An 8,103-nucleotide genomic window follows, 5' to 3' on the forward strand; every position below is an offset into this window, starting at 1 on the left:
TACGTATTACAAAACGTTCTTCTAGGGCTATATAGTTGGCCTGTGTTAATTCATATACAACTTTGGAGGTGTATGTTTGCAAGATTAGCTACATCATAAAATCTAAGAGTTACTACATCCTAAAGATTAAAAGAGCCACAGGAGGTTCATCTTAGGTAGTCAAGTTCCCATTATCTTGTAGCTCTAGAACTACCTGATAAAAAAAAAAAACAAAACAAAAAACATTTCCTGGGAGGTTAGTTCCCGGGTTGATAACGAAATAATGTCAAATTTGATAATCAGCCTAACTCCAAAGAAAAGATTTTGCAAAGTATTTGTTGGGGGGTTAGTTCCGAGGTTGTTGGGAAATAATGTCAAGATGCTAATGTTCTCCTGTGAAACATTGGGGTATTCCTGTTAGTTTTTTGATTTACAAGCTGCTTTGTAGTGCTGATGTGCTTTGGTCGATTCTAAGATGTTGTGGTGCATGTTGTTATGTGGTTGGTTTGTTGTTGTTTATTACTATGTTGCTGAGCGTTTCTGGTGTTGTTGTTTATGAGGATTTTGTTTTTGCTTCTTTTGATTTGATTCTTTGTATGGTTTTCTATACATTTCTTTTGAAGTACTGTTATGCTTCTGATTTGCGGATGGTTTTGTTGTTGTTATTGCTGTGATGCTGGGAGTTTATGGTGTTGCTTACCTCGAGGCCTTTTTTTTTATCTAATTAAAAGGCTAGGACGGGCAACATTTTTGACCCAGAAATGGAACCTCTGTGCCGCAACCTGGATCTCAAACCAACTCATTGCTCGTCATTCTTAACCAAATTCATAAAACCTGCTTCACTACCCTGCCATTCTCATCAGCTTTTGTGCTTAAATCGCTGGAGAAGCAAGAACCGGAGCATGTTAATGGTGCTAAAATGTTGTGATGGTTATAAAATGTTGTTTAAGCCTTGTGAGTCTTCTAAAAGCATCGTGTCCGGACGAGATGCTTCAATAACACTTACAGGGAGCCTCGTCTAAAGTTGGGTCATTATATATATATGAGAATTTCAATTATCTCAATTTAAAAAATTTAAAACAAATTAATAGCCGATAGTATTAAAAAAAAAAGGATAGTTTGTATTTTGCATAAGCCACAAAATAGTGTTGTAATAAGTTTTTTGGCGTAGAAACTTGAAATTGCGAGACAAATTTTTTGCAGAGTCTCAATCCGTGATTGAGGACATTTGTGACATGAATGGAAGGTCTATTGATGGGCAAGCTGTTAAAGTGGCTACATTCAACACTCGGGATCGGGAAAACAATGATTTGTCAAGAGATAATGCAAAACAATCAAAGAGAAAAAGTAGACAAATTTTGTAACATCCCCAGCCCGTTAAGGCTGAGTTTGCCACTTTTCTTCTTTTACGACAAAATTTTTTGCAAAATCTATAAAGTCTATCAGAGTACTTGATTTTTTTAAGGATACGATAAATGTATAAAACATTCTTCAATAGGTTTTATTACAACCAGAATTAGAAAACATTAAACTTTAATTGCGGAATATCATATTATTACAATAACTGATATGAAAAGACTTTGAAAGTGAATAATTATTCCCGCCCCCATTCCGGCCTCCTATTCCAGCGTCCTTTCTACTTGAAAACAAGAAATAAAACTGAATGAGCCCAAAGGAGCTCAGCAAGTAAAATCCACAACCATAAATAGTTTTGCTCCTTGTTCTCAGTTTTGAAAATCGTTTTCACAAATAAATATACATCCAGCCATAATAATACATGTATGTACGGTTGCATCTCCCGTAGCATATACATATTATTACATCTAGTAATAAATCATCGTCATAAATCATCAACATAATGTATCATTATAAATCATAATTGTAGATCATCATTGTAAATCATCATAGTATATCATTGTTGAAATTATATTATCACTTTTCTCATATTAAGGCCCATGTACTGTTACCCCTGTGTACGAGGGTTGCGGGTCCTTGTGATCATGGCACTGAACTGTGGCATCAGTCATGCCCGCCGTCAATTAACTTTTTCTTGGTGCACTCAACAGTCATGTTGATGGAATACAATCTTCTTGCATAGCCTCCTTTAGTGGTTTCACCTCCATCCGAATATCAGTACTGAACTCCTCTCATCCTTACTTATCTTGGGGCAAAAAATACTCTCCTCCATACATGTGTCCTCATTTCATAAACATTTAACTTATTTCTTGTACTTCTTTTAATGCATCTTAGGACAACATGTAGGAGGGTTTATCATCATTCTTCTTTCTTATAATCATCATTTCTCAACTTTCTTTTCTCAAAAATGAAAAATTTTCTCAATATAAACTTGTTGTACTTAGAAGGTGTTTAAAGAAATAGAAACTTTATAAATAATTCTTTTAGAAATCCTTCATGCATGCAACATATCTCCATGACAGGTAAATAAAATAATCATTTACAGTTTGATACAAGAATGTATAAATAGCATGACATGAAGTAATTTTAGAAGGGGCAGTAAATTTACTTACCTCTAGACTGAAGCTAAAAGTGGTCTGAAGGATCTAGTTGCTCCAATCTGACTAACACCACTAGCATATCTTTTGAAACTAATTTCTCAAGTCCGTTCTCTCCCGTGTTCTTTCTTTCTTGCAGCACTTTGTCTCGCCCTTTCTCTCTCTGCTCTGTGTAAACACTCTCAGAAAGAAGAAAGATCGAGCAGAAAGCAGAAGAAGGAAGAATATGTGGAAGAGAAGGAAGAGGAGTGGTGAAATTTGTAAAGGGGAAGAACTCTATTTATAGGAAAAACCTAAATACTATTCTACCTTCCATTTACAATTTTACACTAATTTTACTATTCCACCTACCAACACTATTATACCTACCATTAACTAATGTATAACTATTATACATTACATTTACAATTCTACCCTCCTTTTACTATACCAATACTATTATACATACCATTAACTATTCTACCTACCAATACTATTATACCTACCATTAACTATTCTATCTTCCCTTACTATTCTACCTACCAATACTATTCTTCCTACCATTTATTATCCTATTATTTCATCAATTACCATTCTCTAATTACTACTCTCTGTAACACCATAAATTTCCCAAGAATTAAAATCATTGGCTAAAATAAATATTAAAGTAACATCATCATCAAAATAATCTATTTAAATAATTTTGAAAATTCTGGGGCGCTACAATCTTCCTTCCTTATTAAAATTTCGTCATCGAAATTAAAGCCTATAATATTATCGTCCAATCTTCAAATTGAGCGATTCAGATTTAAAATATTCCTTTCAATCATTCATCAAAGCCTTCTCTCCAATATTCACTTTTATCATGTTGAAATTTCATCTCCTTCTAGGAGTAAATCTTATTCACAATCGAAAGTCTCGATTTCTGCAATCCTTCATCAGTTCACATTAAAATCTTACCTCAAAATCTTTTCCATTTTTTTTTTTCAACCTCAATGACAACAATCGAATTATCCATCTCCTTATATAAGACAGTTTATAGTCAAGGTTTAAACATCAATTTTAAAAAAATCATGTGATCACTAGTCCATACCTCAAAATATCATAGTCCTCCTTGCAAGCCTACAATAATTTCCTCGATCTAATTTAATCAATCTTACCAAAAGGTGTAAAAATCATCCCTGCCTATATTTCTCTTAGTTCCAAATCGTGTATACAAAATATTAATATGATGCTCCAATAATTATTAACTTTTCACCATCATAAATCCGTAAAAGTAAATAGCACCAACATTCTACAGTTTATATCTCCCAAAAATGTCATTACATGGATATATCTTAGAAGTGACATCATAATTCGATTCAGTCTAAATACACAACCGTTTCTATTTTCTCCTCCCAAATCTTGTGTCGATGCTACAATATCAGCGAAAATCTCTCTGTACTACATCTTTACTTGATAACTCATAACTCAACAAAAAAACTCGTAATTATTAGTCAAACTCAATTGAAATACACGATTACATTAAATGCAAGATCCTCATCCATTCTTGACTAATACATGTTGTGCTTTGCTACGTTCTAGAGATGAAATTGATAAGCAAGCAAAGCAAGATATGGGTAAGTTTCCAAGCTGGAAGTCCCAAAACACATGTTATAATTTCTCTCTCTTGGGTCTTACAAGGTCAAGAAGAGAAAAGAGAGACAGATAGTCCTGTTGTTTTCCAGAAATGAAAATTTGATAAGCATTTCAGGACATGATATGCATGTGACTCCTTTCCGAGACTTTCAAAATACCCACATCAGATGCTCTCTCTCCTCTGTCATGTATGAATACTTGAAGAAAATAGAGATATTTAGCCTGAGAAGCATGATCAAGGATAATCTTGCTTCATCAGGACATGATCAACGATAATCTTACTTCAATGGTTTACTACTGAGAGTATAAGGTGTTGGGTTTGTAAATCAAGTTGCGATGCTGCATTTTTTTCTTGAGGATACGCTCAACTAGGAGAAAAGTCGAGCTTTCATTGTATAGAAGGCTATTAGCAGAAGATCTCAGGTGAAGGGGTATGATCTGAAGGCATGTGTTGCAATGGAGAAAGAGGTATAAATTTATAGGAAGGATTTCTGGATAATGAACGAGCGCGTGTGGTGCGCGTTGGCATGACAATTCATTCGGTTGCCCACACATGGAATTCAAAGTCGTTGAGTGAACAGTAAGTTTGAAAAAATGAGCTCAGTCGAATTTATGACAGGAGACCAGATCCTACTTCAACGGGATCTTTTGACAAAAATCCTTCGCGGCCCGAGGTCGCCTAACATTTGTTGTTTACTCTTTATTCCACCTGAAGTGAAAAATTTCTTTAAAGCCACTCGTCTGCTGCTTCCAGAAACTTCAAAAAATCTTTTCAGTTTCTGACGCTCAGTCTCTTCTACACACTTATTCCCAATACTTCATCTCTCCCAAATTTTTCGTATTCTTAACTATTTTCCTTACTCTCCTAAATATGGCAGCATCATCATCATCCGTTAACAACATCGATTTGAATGTTGCTCCTGCAGCACATCCCATTGTTATGCCTCATGTGCAACCAAACATGCCTGCTGTTTCCCCTGAAGTGCCTGCTATACATCCCGTCGTACCTGTTGCACACCCTAATGAACCTACTGTACATCCTGACGTATGGTAGCCAACTTTTGTCTTTGACAATCATCTTATCACTATTCACAATTCTGTCATGCTCCACGATTCTACTGCTGTAGCAGTGGTCAAAGGTTTCGTAATTCCACGAGATCAAACATTGTCAGCTGATAGGTCGGATATTGATGCTATTAATAATTCATTGGCGTTCAGTATCCAAGGTGCTACTTCAGTTTCTGACATGGCACAACGTTTGAGTGCCAGAAATGTTGAGCTGAAAGTCTTAAGAAATCAAATTGGGGTCTTGCAGCGACTTCTCAATTACTACAAACGAAAACACGTGAATTTGAAGCAGAAGAATATTTAGCTGAAAAAGCTGGTGTTATCTTCCGCAAAATACTTGGGACCAAATGTGCTAAAAATGGAAAAGAATACCAAACGTCTCCAGCGACAACACGAAAAACTCCGGGTCGATGTCCAGGGGTGTTGCACGTCTCTCCACACAAGCTCTAGTCGGGTACCTCATTAGAAATAAATATTTTCTTCGATAATTCAAATATATTAATATATACGATTCTGCTCATACTAGGTTTTTTCTGTGCAGAAATAATCTTCATGGAGTAGCTCTGAGGAATCATCTGCTCATCATTACTACATGTCTCCTTATGCAATTTTTTTTTTTTTTTTTTTTTTTTAATAATGGACAATGGTGTGCAATATTATAAGGAGCTTGTTCTCCAAACATTTCTTTTCGTAATCATTCAGTACTCATTTAATATTCATTATGTAATCATTCTGTCATTGTAATAAATTCCTTTAAACAAAACAATCTGTTTAACAAGTTAATCACTCAATAAAACATCTAAATACGCACAATCACATGTTATCAACCTCTAAAATACCTGAATATCATTGAACATATATTTTATAAAAGAAATTTATATCATATCACTATATTATATTGTCTTTCAACTCTTACCTTAATGCTTCAAATTACCTTAAGAATAATAATCCATCATCTTTACCTAGTGAAAAAAAAAATTATATCAAAAGCTTTGGCATGTAACTAAAATTCTCATAATACCATACCTACTAATGCCTCAAAATTTAAATATTATCCACAACCTAGGAGCACCAATTCATCCTCAAAACTTTAAGCGTCACTTCAATATAGTTTACCTCAATTACAGAAAACCTAACACCTCAAATTCTAAGAATTACCTCAAAGATTTCATGAATTGTACCTTAAAGTCATCACAATCATTTGAAAATATCAAAATCCTTAAACCACAAATGTAAATATCAAAATATCTTATAGATTCTAGGGTATACCTCATTTGCATTTATCCCTGCAATACTTAGGCATTCACTTCATGTCACTACGTAATCCCTATTCATCAATTTATATATTACAACATTAATCATAGTGTCATTATTGTCATCAACTAAACCTTAGCCATTACCAAAAACTCATATAAATTCTTATATCATTAATTTAATTCAAGAATCATTTCACAACCGACATCCATAAGACCATTCGTTACCAAGTCACTTACACAATTTATCTCACAACCTAAATCCATAAAACTATTTTGTCACCAAGTTAATTACACAAATCATCTCGCAACCTAAATCTATAAAATCATCATACGATTTTTAAATCATGATCAATAATCTTTTCTAAATCCTCGAGACACCTTAAAATATACTCTTATCGATCGATACTCAATAAAATTGCCGCAAATCCAAATGGGCAGATACTATAGATCACAACCTATCTATAAAAATAAAAAATCTATCTTCGTCATTAACTTGATCACAATAATAAAATGCTCCAAATTAATCACACCAAGATGATTTTTTTTTTTTTAACCAAAAATTAACACTTAGAAAAATGCCCATGCATTATTTATTAGAAACCACACAAAAATACATACTCTACTTGGCCGGAATATGGCTTCTCATTATTACTTTTTGAAAAGTCTACAGAACCTTATAACTTTTTGCTCTGATACCAAAATTGTAACATCTCCAGCCCGTTAAGGCTGAGTTTGCCACTTTTCTTCTTTTACAACAAAAGTTTTTGCAAATATCTATAAGGTCTATCAGAGTACTTGATTTTTTTAAGGATACGATAAATGTATAAAACATTTTTCAAGAGGTTTTATTACAAGCGGAATTAGAAAACATCAAGCTTTAGTTGCAGAATATCATATTATTACAATAACTGATATGAAAAGATTTTGAAAGTTAATAATTATTTCCGCCCTCATTCCGGCCTCCTATTCCAGCATCATTTCTACCTGAAAATAAGAAATAAAATTGAATGAGCCCAAAGGAGCCCAGCAAGTAAAATCCACAACCATAAATAGTTTTACTCCTTGTTCTCAGTTTTGAAAATCGTTTTCAAAAATAAATATACATCCAGCCATAATAATACATGAATGTATGGTTGCATCTCCCATAGCATATACATACTATTTCATCTAGTAATAAATCATCGTCATAAATCATCTTTATAAATCATCAACATAATGCATCATTATAAATCATCATTGTAGATCATCATTGTAAATCATCATAGTATATCATTGTTGAAATTATATTATCATTTTCTCATATTAAGGCTCATGTACACTGTTACTCTCGTGTACGAGGGTTGCGGGTCCTTGTGACCTTGGCACTGAACTATGACCTCAGCTATGCCCGACCGTCAATTAACTCTTTCTTGGTGCACTCAACGGTCATATTGATGGAATACCACCTTCTTGCATAGCCTCCTTCAGTGGTTTCGCCTCCATCCGAGTATCAGTACTGAACTCCTCTCATCCTTACTTATGTTGGGGCCAAAAATACTCTTCTCCATACATGTACCCTCATTTCATAAACATTTAACTCATTTCTTGTACTTCTCTTTATACTTCTTTTGATACATCTTAGGGCAACATGTAGGAGGGTTTATCATCATTCTTCTTTCTTATAATATCAT

Source organism: Corylus avellana, chromosome ca9 (genome assembly GCF_901000735.1).
Source record: "Corylus avellana chromosome ca9, CavTom2PMs-1.0".
NCBI lineage: Eukaryota > Viridiplantae > Streptophyta > Magnoliopsida > Fagales > Betulaceae > Corylus > Corylus avellana.